The sequence below is a fragment of the Adiantum capillus-veneris genome, chromosome 26 (assembly GCF_014529385.1).
Source record: "Adiantum capillus-veneris isolate H3 chromosome 26, ASM1452938v2, whole genome shotgun sequence".
In the NCBI taxonomy this organism is placed as follows: domain Eukaryota; kingdom Viridiplantae; phylum Streptophyta; class Polypodiopsida; order Polypodiales; family Pteridaceae; genus Adiantum; species Adiantum capillus-veneris.
This window is the reverse complement of record NC_140956.1, coordinates 19,272,278-19,284,585: the sequence shown is the minus strand read 5'-3', so window position 1 is coordinate 19,284,585 and position 12,308 is coordinate 19,272,278. Positions and strand designations below refer to the sequence as shown.

Below are 12,308 nucleotides of genomic sequence, written 5' to 3'. Positions count from 1 at the left end.
AACTAAAGATGGATAATGACAGGTTGATACAATCTGGAAGCTTGTAGCCCTAGCTCATCTATTACAAAGATTTATGTGTAAAATAGGAGTTACAATATTCTCAATTTATCAAAATAATAAGTGTTTTTACAATGAGAGCTCCGAAAAATGATATCCGAGTTAGCTTACTGCTACATTCTCCCCCTCCTCGCTTGTGTCGTCCCTTGACACAGCTTTATGGGCTGAAATAGTCTCCAGGTTGACGACTGGCGAGGCAGTCTTTAAGCGCATTTAGGGCCTTTTCATATCTAATCTTTCTCTCTTTATCTGGCACCTGCAAAAACTGCATTTGTTACTCTGTTTTTAAGCTCCACCGCTAAGTAGCCTATAAATCTCAAAGTCAGGTTGCTGATCACTGGCCCAAATATCTTCGTTCACCAAGTGAAGAACCCTGTGTAGAACGCTTCCTCAAATGCCAACATATTGTGAGAAGGTAAGAACATACATCTGGCGTAGAAGCCATAGAGGACTTCTTCGGAAGGTTAGCCACTGAGATCGTAGCATAAACCTTTATTATCCTCAAGGAATGACATCCACGGGGTGTCTGCTTGCTCTAGCTCATGGAAAACTTTGATGCAGGTGAGCAGAATTTAGCAGATTTTATATAGCATTGCACATGATAGATCTAGAAGACTTTTGAAGAATGACATGGTGCCCGTTAGGGTTTTCACCATGTACTCTTTAATAGGCGGTCCCTTTTTTGGAGCAGGCAATCTTGGGTAGTTCAACCAGGTTGGCCGCTTCTTTGTTATTGCCTCATGTGCTCGCTAGGTCCTTACTCTTGGTACAGGACAAAAAGTAGGATCCTTTTGTAGGGCCGTAGGTGTTCTTGTGAACAGAATCAAATACCTTGGATTCTTGTTCAACCAGCTTAGCCTCCACTTTGGGTGGTCTTCATTTGCGCCTTCTACTTGCATATCTTTGTAAAGCCTCTCTTTGACTTGGAGCAACTCCGCCTTTATCAAAGGATATGGCAGGGATTGTTGATGCCATTGCACATTGATTTGATTGGGAGTGAGTTGTGTAGCATTGACGGAGTGAAGAACTCCCATCTCCCAATCCATCACTTCTTTCCACTGCTCATCCACCTCTTGTGTAATCTTTTCTTTCAGTGCATCTTCCTCAGCTTTTGACAGTTGGACCATTGGCACTGTATCAGTTTCTATTATTTGTACTTGGAATTCATCCTGGTCACCTAGCCCTTCTGCTGGCTGTGTCTCCATCTCAACGAAAGAAACGGAGGGGATATCTATTTGTGTTGTTCTGAATTTCTTGCCTCTTCTTTGAGCTTATGGCCGTCCATCTCTCAGCATTGGTTGATTCTTTTAATCTCAGCTATTTCTTAAGCAGCTCTTCCTCTCATTGCACTCACATCAAAGGCAAGTCTCTGCGCTGAGACTGCTCCAGTTTAAGCTCTAGCTTGAGGTCTCTGTTCTTTTTTTCTAATGCTTTATAGACCTCGTCTGTTCCTTTGATCGATGCCACTGCGGGATTTTCTCATATTTGCCGCAAGAAAGTTGCCTGATCATTTATTATCTGCTCTGAGTATTGCAGGGAGGCGTTTTCTACATCTAATTGTACTTGAATCTTTTAAACTAACAGGGTTGTAGTTAGAAGTTTTTTGGTAACTTTTGTCAAATGTTCATCTTTGGCTTTGCAAGCGTCTGACAACTTTGTAAGTAGGTCATCAAGCTCCTCCATTTCCTTTTGTTGTTTATCTCGTGCTAGCTGATGTTGTTTAGCTTCAGCTTTCAATTCTTGCACTTGCTTTTGTAGATTGGTGATGACATTTAATCTGTCGTCTAATTCTTCTTGGAGAGCGTCAATCACCATCTCTACTTCTTTAGCCTTTGTGCTGCGGCTAAGTGCTGCTGATCGGAGTCTTTCCGTCATGTCCTTCATTTGCTTTGCATATTCATTGACTTGCAAGATTACCTCATCATTTGATTTCCATTCTTCATTTCTTGCTAGCTGCCTAGATGTCTTGGCAGTCTCTTGTATCTCTCTCGACTACGTCATGGTGGCTGGTTGTTCTTGCCCTTGAGGTTGTGGCTGGTCTTCTTCTGCTTTGTCATCCTGAGGCTTCGTGGATGCTTCAGCCTTTTCTTGCTGTGTAGAGGTAGAAGGATTTTTTTTGGAATCCTGTTCTCTTGTTTGTTCAAACTTTGTGGTGTCCTCTGGTGCAGGACTTACTGCCCTTTCCGGCTCTGGCTCTTGCTCTTTGTGTTGCTCTTGTATAGTAGATGTCTGTTGTGCAGATTCAGCTCCTTCTCTTTGTTCAGGCTCTATCTCCTTTATGGGCTCAGTTTCTGTGGCTTTATCTGCTGGTGATGGTGGTGGCCTTGGCATGGGGTGATCATGCTATTCTGAAGCAGGTGAAGAAGGTCGGGGAGACATATCACCTCGTTCATGCTGTGCTTCTCCTTGTGCAGTTGCTTCCTCTGCTTGCTTTTGTTGCTCCGCCACCTCTTTAGCTTTCCGTTCCGCTTCTTGGGCTTCTTTCAGCTTCAAATCTTCTGCCTCCTAATACATTTTTTCCAATAGTTGTTGGGGTCAGCCTAACTTGGGAGGACTTGGGCGGACATTGTGAACTGGACACCGTGTATGCACTCTTGTACACGCCTTTATAAGGCTCATCAAACTTTAATTGGAACTCTCTTACATTTTGTACAGATTAGAGTGTTATCTTCTTTTTCTCCTCTCATCTCTTGTCTGCACTCTCATTCTCCATAGCTATGTCTCTTAGGGACGCAGTCCGCTTCCCTTACAACTGGTATCAGAGATTTCGGACAGTCTTGGGAGCATTCTGTAGCTGAGGAGGTCAAGAAGAGGCTTGTGAAGGAGTTGAGAAGCAAGTGATTGGACGGTGCAAAGCTTGGTGCAGAGGCAGCCAATGGAATAGCCTCAGCTGATGCTTGAGCGGCCAAAGGCCAACGAGAAGAGAACTAGCCGCAGGAGGGTCCAGTAGGATGCCCTCGTTTGCAACAGACTATTGAGGAACTGATTGAGCTGGGATAGTGCAAGAGCAGCACTTCAACAAATTTTGCAGGTCTTCAAGCAGAATTGATGGCGGTTGAGAGCCAGCAAAGAGCCATTGCAGCACCTACTCCAAAGCGGCTCAACTAGAGGTTAGCTGAATGCCCACTTCACTGCTGCTGAAGTTTTTTGAGAAAGGGATCAAAGCAGGACAAGGTTTTACCTTTAGTCTAAAGGCAGTCTTGATTTCGTGAAGAGTGCAGTCATGAGGAAGGCCCAGAATTTGGAAGAGGCTCGCGTGCGAGGCATCTCTGGAGCTGGAGAGCTTGCATCTGACAGCAAGTAGAGGACGACATGAAAGGGAGGGTAGGCGACTAAAGTCATGTGAAGCTTCTCTTGTTGTCTAGGAGAATAGAAGGAGTGTACAAACTGTTGAGCGCTACGAAGGAGTGTACAAACTGTTGAGCGTAGCGCTCAACATCTACAGTGCTTGGCGCACACACACACACACATCCGATCTAGAAGCCTGCAACTCGGGCTGCCACAGTCGACGAGGGGGCAACCTTTGAGCTCGCCATGTGCTGGCAGGGTCGGTAGTGTGGCAGTCTACGCCAGCATGGGATAAGGTCCCGAAGACCACGTGTGTGGGCCCTTGAGTTTGTCAGCTATGATTTCAGCAGACCTATGTTTTCCTTCTCCCATTTTTATCATCTAAAATTAGGTGGCATTTGTTGTTTTATTTTCTAAAATCTTGAGTGGTTGTTCACACAGTCGTCCACACTTTCATTTGATGGTGAAAGTGCACATGTTATGTATGTCAAACGATCTTTGGTCGAGTCCTGCAATTGTCCCACACCTATTTAACTTGATAACCCCGACAAGTATGTTTGAATATCACTTGAGCGACAATTTGTATCCGCCTCCATGTGTAGCAAAACGTCATCCGTCTATGTGAGTAGACATTGTTCTAAAGGGATCAGACACTGCCCCGACAAGTAAATCGATGCTGGCGGTAAGACCTTCCTGATGCGTAGCCCCGTCTTGTAAAACCACGCTCTCATGAGGTTATTGGGTAAACCTAAACCCAAGGTTAGCTAGAGTTACCCAAAAATTCTAGGGTTTGGGAGTAAACCAAAAACTCCGTGTTTGGCGGCTACTCCTACCTCCACCTACGAGAAAGGGGAGTCTCTGTTGGTAGCGTCAGGTTATGGGTACACCTAAAACCCTTGGTTGTGAGAAACCTAAAACTCACGGTTTACGAGTATACTAAAAACTCGTGGTTGGGAGTACACGTAAAACTCTTTGTGTCATGAGAGTGAGAGTCTAGATCTAGGGGGCATCACGAGGATGATTATGCCAAGTTTGGTTGAAGGGGGCGATTGTTGGGGTCAGCCTAACTTGGGCGGACTTGGGCGGACATTGTGAACTGGACACCGTGTATGCACTCTTGTACACGCCTTTATAAGGCTCATCAAACTTTAATTGGAACTCTCTTACATTTTGTACAGATTAGAGTGTTATCTTCTTTTTCTCCTCTCATCTCTTGTCTGCGCTCTCATTCTCCATAGCTATGTCTCTTAGGGACGCAGTCCGCTTCCCTTACAATAGTTCTGTGGGATCTTTTGCCTGTTTCCTGGCATGGTGCTTTGTTCTTGGTCCTTTCAATTCAAGTACCCACTTTGCTGAGTCCTTGCCTTGATCTTGGTGGCTGTGTTCATAGGAGTGCTTTTCTCTTTCAAACCTGGCTTGTTTTTGTTGAGGCTCCTCTTGATGTGCTGCCACGGCTTTTCTTTTAATCTCTTCCCTTCGTGCTCTTTTTTCCTCATTATTGAAGCTTTCACTAATATGCCGTTCTGGTGAGCTCTCAGCAAACTCTTCATCAGACTTGTATGTTCTCTTGGTAGATCTAGTGGCTTGAAGAGAAGGTTGTGCTGACACGATTCAAATGTTCTGATCTGGGGCAGGCGGCAAGTTGTCGGCCATGCCGATAGCATGGTAGGAAATTTTGGTTAGAACCTCTGGTGCTCCCAGATATATTATTTTTACCTCTTTCTTTGTCCCTTTCAATGTGGACAACACGTATTGTGCATGGTCAATTGGTTGCATGGTTGTTGATTTGAGAACTTGTGTAAAGGTTGTGGCAACCGCATGATCGGGTGTCATATACCTTGGTGGTCTCTTGGCGAGAAAGTGGAAGTGTTGGTGGTACAATCTTCAGGCTCCTCCACCTATTTTTGGATGAGATCAGCAACTGTGGCAGTGACACTTTCCTTGGTGAAAGTTCCTGCCGTCTTTCTAACTCTTGCCCTCATTGTAATTCCTTTTGCTGGCAGTTTTAGAGCTTCTGCCACTATCTCTTTTGTATTACCACTTCGACTTTGTTCCCTTGCTAGTCAGACGTTTGAGTGGTTCCATGTTCTTTGATCGTGGACAAGAGCTCATAAGCCTTTTGGAAATCCACTCCACATGGATCTTATTCCTAAAAATCCTTGAGCCCCAGCCTTCGATTGGCTTCTTTGGTCTCGGGCTTTGTAGTGACATCATATAATTCTTTTGGTAGAAGTTGCAGTTCTACCTGATGTCCATCTTTGCTTTTGAATCTACCTGCGAACACTGTGATGTTGTTCTCTTCCAACTCTTCTCTTGACAGATAGGTCGCTTTGGCAGTTTTGACTAAACTGGGGTCTAGTTGATATGGTGGTAGCTCTTGCAGCTTCTCCTTTTGCTAGAGCTTTTTCTTGGCTTTCTCTGCAGCTTAATGGCTCCTGTCAAGTGAATAGAGTGTCAAAGTTAGCAAATTTGGTAGATTTTTCTCTAAAATGTCCTTCAGTATGAAATGCTGACAAATTGAGTCCAATTTGATTCAAATCAATTTTTGAACATGCATAGATGCATAAAAACATGTAAAGATCAAAGTTATGAAGTCAAAATAAAAAATTGCAACAAAAGTAAATAATCGTGATTATTTACAGCTGAGTAATTTTTTTATCTTTTTGTAAATTTGGCATTATAGGCTTGAAGTATATACCAAATAGATACTCTGAGTGAAATATGGGCTCATTTGGGTGCACAGGGTGAAAATGGCGCCAGACTTAAGATTTAGGTCTTTGAAACAGTAGATGTAAGGAAATTTTGAGATTTTGAGCTCTAAATTTGTTCAAACTTGGCTAGCGGGCTTAGCAGATCATGGACTTTGGATCTATGATGGCAAAGTTACAAGTTTTCCCCATTTTGACCAAACGTAAATAATCGTAATTATTAACTTTTTCATGAAAATAAACATTTTTTGGTACAACTTGGTTCTAGGCATGGTGTAGACCCTGTGTATGTGATATGAGGTGATTTGGATCAAAAAATGTGGCTCATAACTCAGAATTTGGCTTGCAAGGACTTCTTTGCGGTTTTTTTTGTGTGCAATTTTCCAAGTTACATTTGATCATTTTGGCTCATACTTGAAATTTTGCATCTAATAGGTGTGTACAAGTGATAGGTGAGGTACTGATAAAAATTTTAATCCAAAATAGTGCAAAAGTAAATAATCGCGATTATTTACAATAGTCAACTTTTTCTTGCAAAACTTGAAAATTTTGACCTAAACACATTCTATACACCTAAAACAAGTCCTAAATTGAATTTGGTAAAATTTGGTCTTGTCGGCATCACTTTGTGCTTTGTCGACTCTAAAATCTCTGATTTTGTGACTACATGGCCTGTAGAGTTGGTTAGTCACTTTTGAAGCTGTGGACTTGTCTGCAACATAGTCGTGAAGCAACTCATCGAATTTTGGCCCATTTGGAGTCACTTTGACCGCGTATGTCGAATTTGATGCTTTGTAGCCTTCATGCCATTTTCTACTTTTGGAGGGATTTCCTTGATTGATTTTATGAAACCAATCATATACATTGTGTATAGACCTCGTATGCAAGCTGTTTGTGGAGTCAAAATGGAATTCTGGCATCTGCCAAAAATCTAGCTTTTCTACTTGGGACCCCCTCGACCCTTGCCAAATGGTCAACTGTTGCTATAGAAGTGTTCTATTATGTTGGAGCATGCTATAGTTCAAATCTCATCCGATTTGGTTGAGCTGACAAGCTGCTATGGTCGATTTTTGGTCATAGGTCTTTGTGCCCTGCTCGGATTCTAGGGTTTTTTCCAGGGGTTTAGACTAGCTACCAGCCGTACAAAATGGATCATTAATAACTATAGAACTTACCCCACAAGCGGATTCAAATCTGGGTGCCCAAAATATCATCAACAATACCAAAGATGGTTCCAAAGGTCAAAACATGGAGATGAGCATCTCCGAGAAAGGAACCTAACACGAAATGGGTTTGAAAGAAAAAAGAGTACTTATCTTCTCTGCAAACTGGAAAACCAATCAAGCAATGGAGAGTTAAGTCTCAGAAACCTCAACCACACTATTCTGACCAAGACAAACCAAGGTATCAATGGCGAGTAAAATCTCGACAACAGTCAAAAGTGATACCAACAGCTCAGGAAATCAACGTGCTACAACATCCTGATGGTACAATCAAGCAAAGAGCACACAAGCTACAAGATTTGCTCTTTGGAAGACAGCGTTAGAAAGCCTCAACGTCAGGAACCCTTGAGTTAATTACTCAAGACCCAGCTCTTGCACATCATAATGGTTTGAATTGCATTGATCTTCAAAGCATGGTAGAGCCAACCAAGGCTATGCATAGACACAATTGTTCAACCCATGCACGCAGTCGTCTCGGAGTACGCCATCTAGGAGGGGTGGAAGGGCACTAAGTAATTAAGGGCAATGTTTCAAGCTGTGCATTCGGTACCCAAATTTGAGTGACTCCTTGCATGCTACTTGTAGAATTTGCTTGTCGATAGGATGGAGAAGATTGATTACGTTGAGCTTTGCTTTGCTGGTATTTGCCTTTCCATTCCTCCTTGCTTGGTGCAATTGGAACAATGAGTTGTCCGTCTTTATGTGATAGCTTGAGCTGATTCATATCCCAATCTGGTATTGCCTTATATGTCCGCATCCATGAGATTCCAAGAACCATCAGCTCATTCATGTGTTCATCTGGTAAGCATACAAACTGATGAGGGCATGAACATCCATGTACTATCACATTCAAGTTGACTACTCCCAATGTTGGTGTTGGGTTCTTGTTGCATCCTTTGATAGTTGCTATTCTTGTTGTCAAAGACTGACTTGTTGCTTTCTTGTACGTGGAATAACTGACTGCATTTACTCGAGCTCTTGTGTCAATCAATGCATTTGTGCTATGGTTGTTGAGTTGTACTTTGATGCGAAGGTCCATTCCATCTAACCATTCATCATCTGTTGACACTGCATCTTTCTGCAATTCCCATTGTCGGTCATCTATTTCCAGAGTGTTGATGGGAATAGGTATTAGTTGATTCTTGAGAGCAGCTTTCCTTTTGAGTACCCGAAGCCGAGATTTCTCTTGGGCTTCATCAATAACCTGTTGTCGTTTTATCTTTCTTTGCTTGGCTGCATGCATTCTTTCTAGAAACTCATTGGTTAGCGGCAAATTGTACTTCTTTAAACGACATCCACTAATCCAATTAGCCATTGGTTCACCATCTAGGGTGGATAGCTTAACTGATCCACTTGGAGATACATCTTCAAGGATAAACGGTCCATTTTCCTTTTTCTTAAACTGGGGAATGTGTTGCTTAAGGGAATATACTAAAACTAAGTCCCCTCTTTTGAAGATTTTTGTAATTAGATGGGAATTAAAAAACTATTTTTGTTTCCTCTTTTGTGCATAGATGTGAGCTACAGCTGTTAGCCTTTGCTCATCTAGCTTTTCTAAATCTTTAAGTCTTTCTGACAATTCATGTCCAGTCCATTCAAGATCCTTTGCTACCCTTAGTGTCGACAATAGAAATTCTATTGGCAATATGGCATCAAGACGACGGTGAGCTCCCGCTCGAGACGCGGTGTGATCAAAGAACACGGAGGGCATTTTCCCCGCTATGAGCTACATGCGGCTTGTATCGATATGGAAGGTCCCGAACTCATGTGCCTAGACGTGAGACGGGGCGCGGCCGAGTCGACGGGATTTTTTCCCGGCCGGTGCAGTGTGTTTTCCCTCGACGGGGAGGTGCTAAGTGCGAGCCGGTGGTGTTACTTTGGCGACGGCCGCCTTCCCTCACCCCGGCCCAACCCCGAGATGTTGCATGCAAGACGACGCAGATGGCGTTGGAAGCGCCGCGTCGCCGCCAGCCCGGTGCCGGGAGGCGGAGCCGCGTCCACAGGAAGGCGAGCCGGACTTCGGTTGTCGGGTGCCCAGGACCCTGTCTCCCCATAATTTTATTTGGCCTTGGGGCGTACGTGTCGAACGGCGTGCTTCCGTGCGGTGGCTTTGCCCGGTGTTGGACGGTCGGGCGTTGGCGGGTTGTATTTTCTGGTGGACGAGGACTCTGTGCGGTGCCACCTGTTTTGCCGTAGCCTTGGCTGCGACCCTCTCTGGGGGTTGGCGGGCATGTGCGGCCACACAATGGCCCGCCCTGCCGACGCCCGGCCCTCCTACATTGGGGCGGGTTTCAACTGTGCCGTCGCGTGCGACCTTTATGTGGCCCCCCGCGGTCGATCCCCCTTTCTCCCCCCCTGGGTCTAGGGTTAACCCCAGTGCCGTCGTGCCGACGCAGGTGCCCCCGCATCCAAACCGCCGAGGAGCGGCGATGTCTCGAATACGCGGCCGTGATTGGCCGCTCGTGTGACCGAGGATAGCTACCTGGTTGATTTTTCTAGTAGTCATATGCTTGTCTCAAAGGTTAAGCCATGCATGTGTAAGTATAAACTCTTTTGTATTGTGAAACTGTGAATGGCTCATTAAATCAGTTATAGTTTCTTTGATGGTACCTTGCTACTCGGATAACTGTAGTAATTCTAGAGCTAGTACGTACACCAAATCCCGACTTCTGGAAGGGACGCATTTATTAGATAAAAGGCCGATGCGGGCTTGCCCGGTAATGCGGTGAATCATGATAACTCAATGAATCGCACGGCCTTGGCGCCGGCGATGCTTCATTCAAATTTCTGCCCTATCAACTTTTGATGGTAGGATAGAGGCCTACCATGGTGGTGATGGGTGACGAAGAATTAGGGTTCAATTCCGGAGAGGGAGGCTGAGAAACGGCTACCACATCCAAGGAAGGCAGCAGGCACGCAAATTACCCAATCCCAACATGGGGAGGTAGTGACAATAAATAACAATACTAGGCTTTTTCAAGTCTGGTAATTGGAATGAGTACAATCTAAATCCCTTAATGAGGATCCATTGAAGGGCAAGTTTGGTGCCAGCAGCCGCGGTAATTCCAGCTCCAATAGCGTATATTTAAGTTGTTGCAGTTAAAAAGCTCGTAGTTGGATCTCGGCACGGGGCGAGCGGTCCGCCTCTTTTGGTGTGCACTGGTCGCTCCACCCTTTCTGTCGGGGACGCGTTCCTGGCCTTAATTGGCTGGGATGCGGATTCGGCCATGTTACTTTGAAAAAATTAGAGTGCTAAAAGCAAGCCTATGCTCTGAATACATTAGCATGGAATAACGCGATAGGACTCTGGTCCTATTGTGTTGGTCTTCGAGACCGGAGTAATGATTAATAGGTACAGTTGGGGGCATTTGTATTTCATTGTCAGAGGTGAAATTCTTGGATTTATGAAAGATGAACTACTGCGAAAGCATTTTCCAAGGATGTTTTCATTAATCAAGAACTAAAGTTGGGGGCTTGAAGACGATCAGATACCGTCCTAGTCTCAACCATAAACGATGCCGACTAGGGATTGGCGGATGTTACTTTCATGACTCCGCCAGCACCTTATGAGAAATCAAAGTTTTTTGGGTTCCGGGGGGAGTATGGTTGAAAGGCTGAAACTTAAAGGAATTGACAGAAGGGCACCACCAGGAGTGGAGCCGCGGCTTAAAATGACTCAACACGAGGAAACTTACTAGGTCCAGACATAGTAAGGATTGACAGATTGAGAGCTCTTTCTTGATTCTATGGGTGGTGGTGCATGGCCGTTCTTAGTTGGTGGAGTGATTTGTCTGGTTAATTCCGTTATCAAACGAGACCTCATCCTGCTAACTATTTACACGAAGGATCCTCTTCGTGGCCAACTTCTTAGAGGGACTATGGCCGTCTAGGCCATGGAAGTTTGAGGCAATAACAGGTATGTGATGCCCTTAGATGTTTTGGGTCGCACACGTGCTACATTGATGAATTCAACGAGTTTACCACCTGGGCCGATAGGCCCGGGTAATCTTTTGAAATTTCATCGTGATGGGGATAGATCATTGCAATTATTGATCTTCAACGAGGAATTCCTAGTAAGCGCGAGTCATCAGCTCATGTTGACTACGTCCCTGCCCTTTGTACACACTGCCCATCGCTCCTACCGATTGAATGGTCCGGTGAAGTTTTCGGATCGCGGCAACGCTGGCGGTTCGCCGTCGGTGACGTTGTGAGAAGTTCATTAACCCTTATCATTTACAGGAAGGAGAAGTCGTAACAAGGTTTTCGTAGGTGACCTACGGAAGGATCATTGGCACACATCCCATCAGAACGACGCGAACCGTGACATACGGGAGGGGCCGCGCCCGGAGGCGCGGCCGCCCCCGCCTCGCCCCCATGCCGGAGCCGGGACAAAGTGGGCAAGGCGCCGGGGCCGGGGCCGTTCGTCGGCCGCGTGACAGGGCGCCGGGTAGGGACGCTTTCTAAATCTTCAAGTCTTTCTGACAATTCATGTCCAGTCCATTCAAGATCCTTTGCTACCCTTAGTGTCGGCAATAGAAATTCTATTGGCAATATGGAAAAACTTGGTAAGCCCATAGTGCAGCATGGAGATTCATTTCCCAGTCTAACCTTCCTGAACTAGCCACTTTAGTCAATACCGAGGTAAAAATTTTATTCGTATGTTCAGCTTGTCCGTTTGCTTGTGGATGATAGGGAGCTAATTTGTTATGGATGACCATAAATTCATGAAGTAGATACTCGATTTACCTCATTAAGGAATGAGTTCCCCTATCACTAACAATTTCTATTGGCAGTCCATATCTTGTGAATACATACTCATATAAGAATGCAGCAGTGGTTCTGGCATCATTCTTTTGAGTTGCTTTAGCCTCAGTCCACTTAGTCAAATAATCCGTAGCTACAATGATATATTGAGCCTGGGTTCTATAAGCAGGTGGCTGTATTGGCCCAACAAAGTCTATACCCCATTTTGCAAAAGCTCTAGCTTCCATCATTGGTCTTAAGGGCATGCTATCTACTCGTGTTGGCATTT

The 12,308-nt window shown here is 44.8% G+C and overlaps 1 non-coding gene across 1 annotated transcript; it reads left to right on the top strand.

Annotated features, from left to right (window-relative positions):
- The first annotated feature begins 9,755 nt into the window (after positions 1–9,755).
- On the top strand, positions 9,756–11,567 carry LOC147423086 (18S ribosomal RNA). Its single transcript, XR_015186706.1, has one exon. It is a non-coding gene; the product is annotated as an 18S ribosomal RNA (ribosomal RNA).
- The last annotated feature ends 741 nt before the right edge of the window (positions 11,568–12,308 follow it).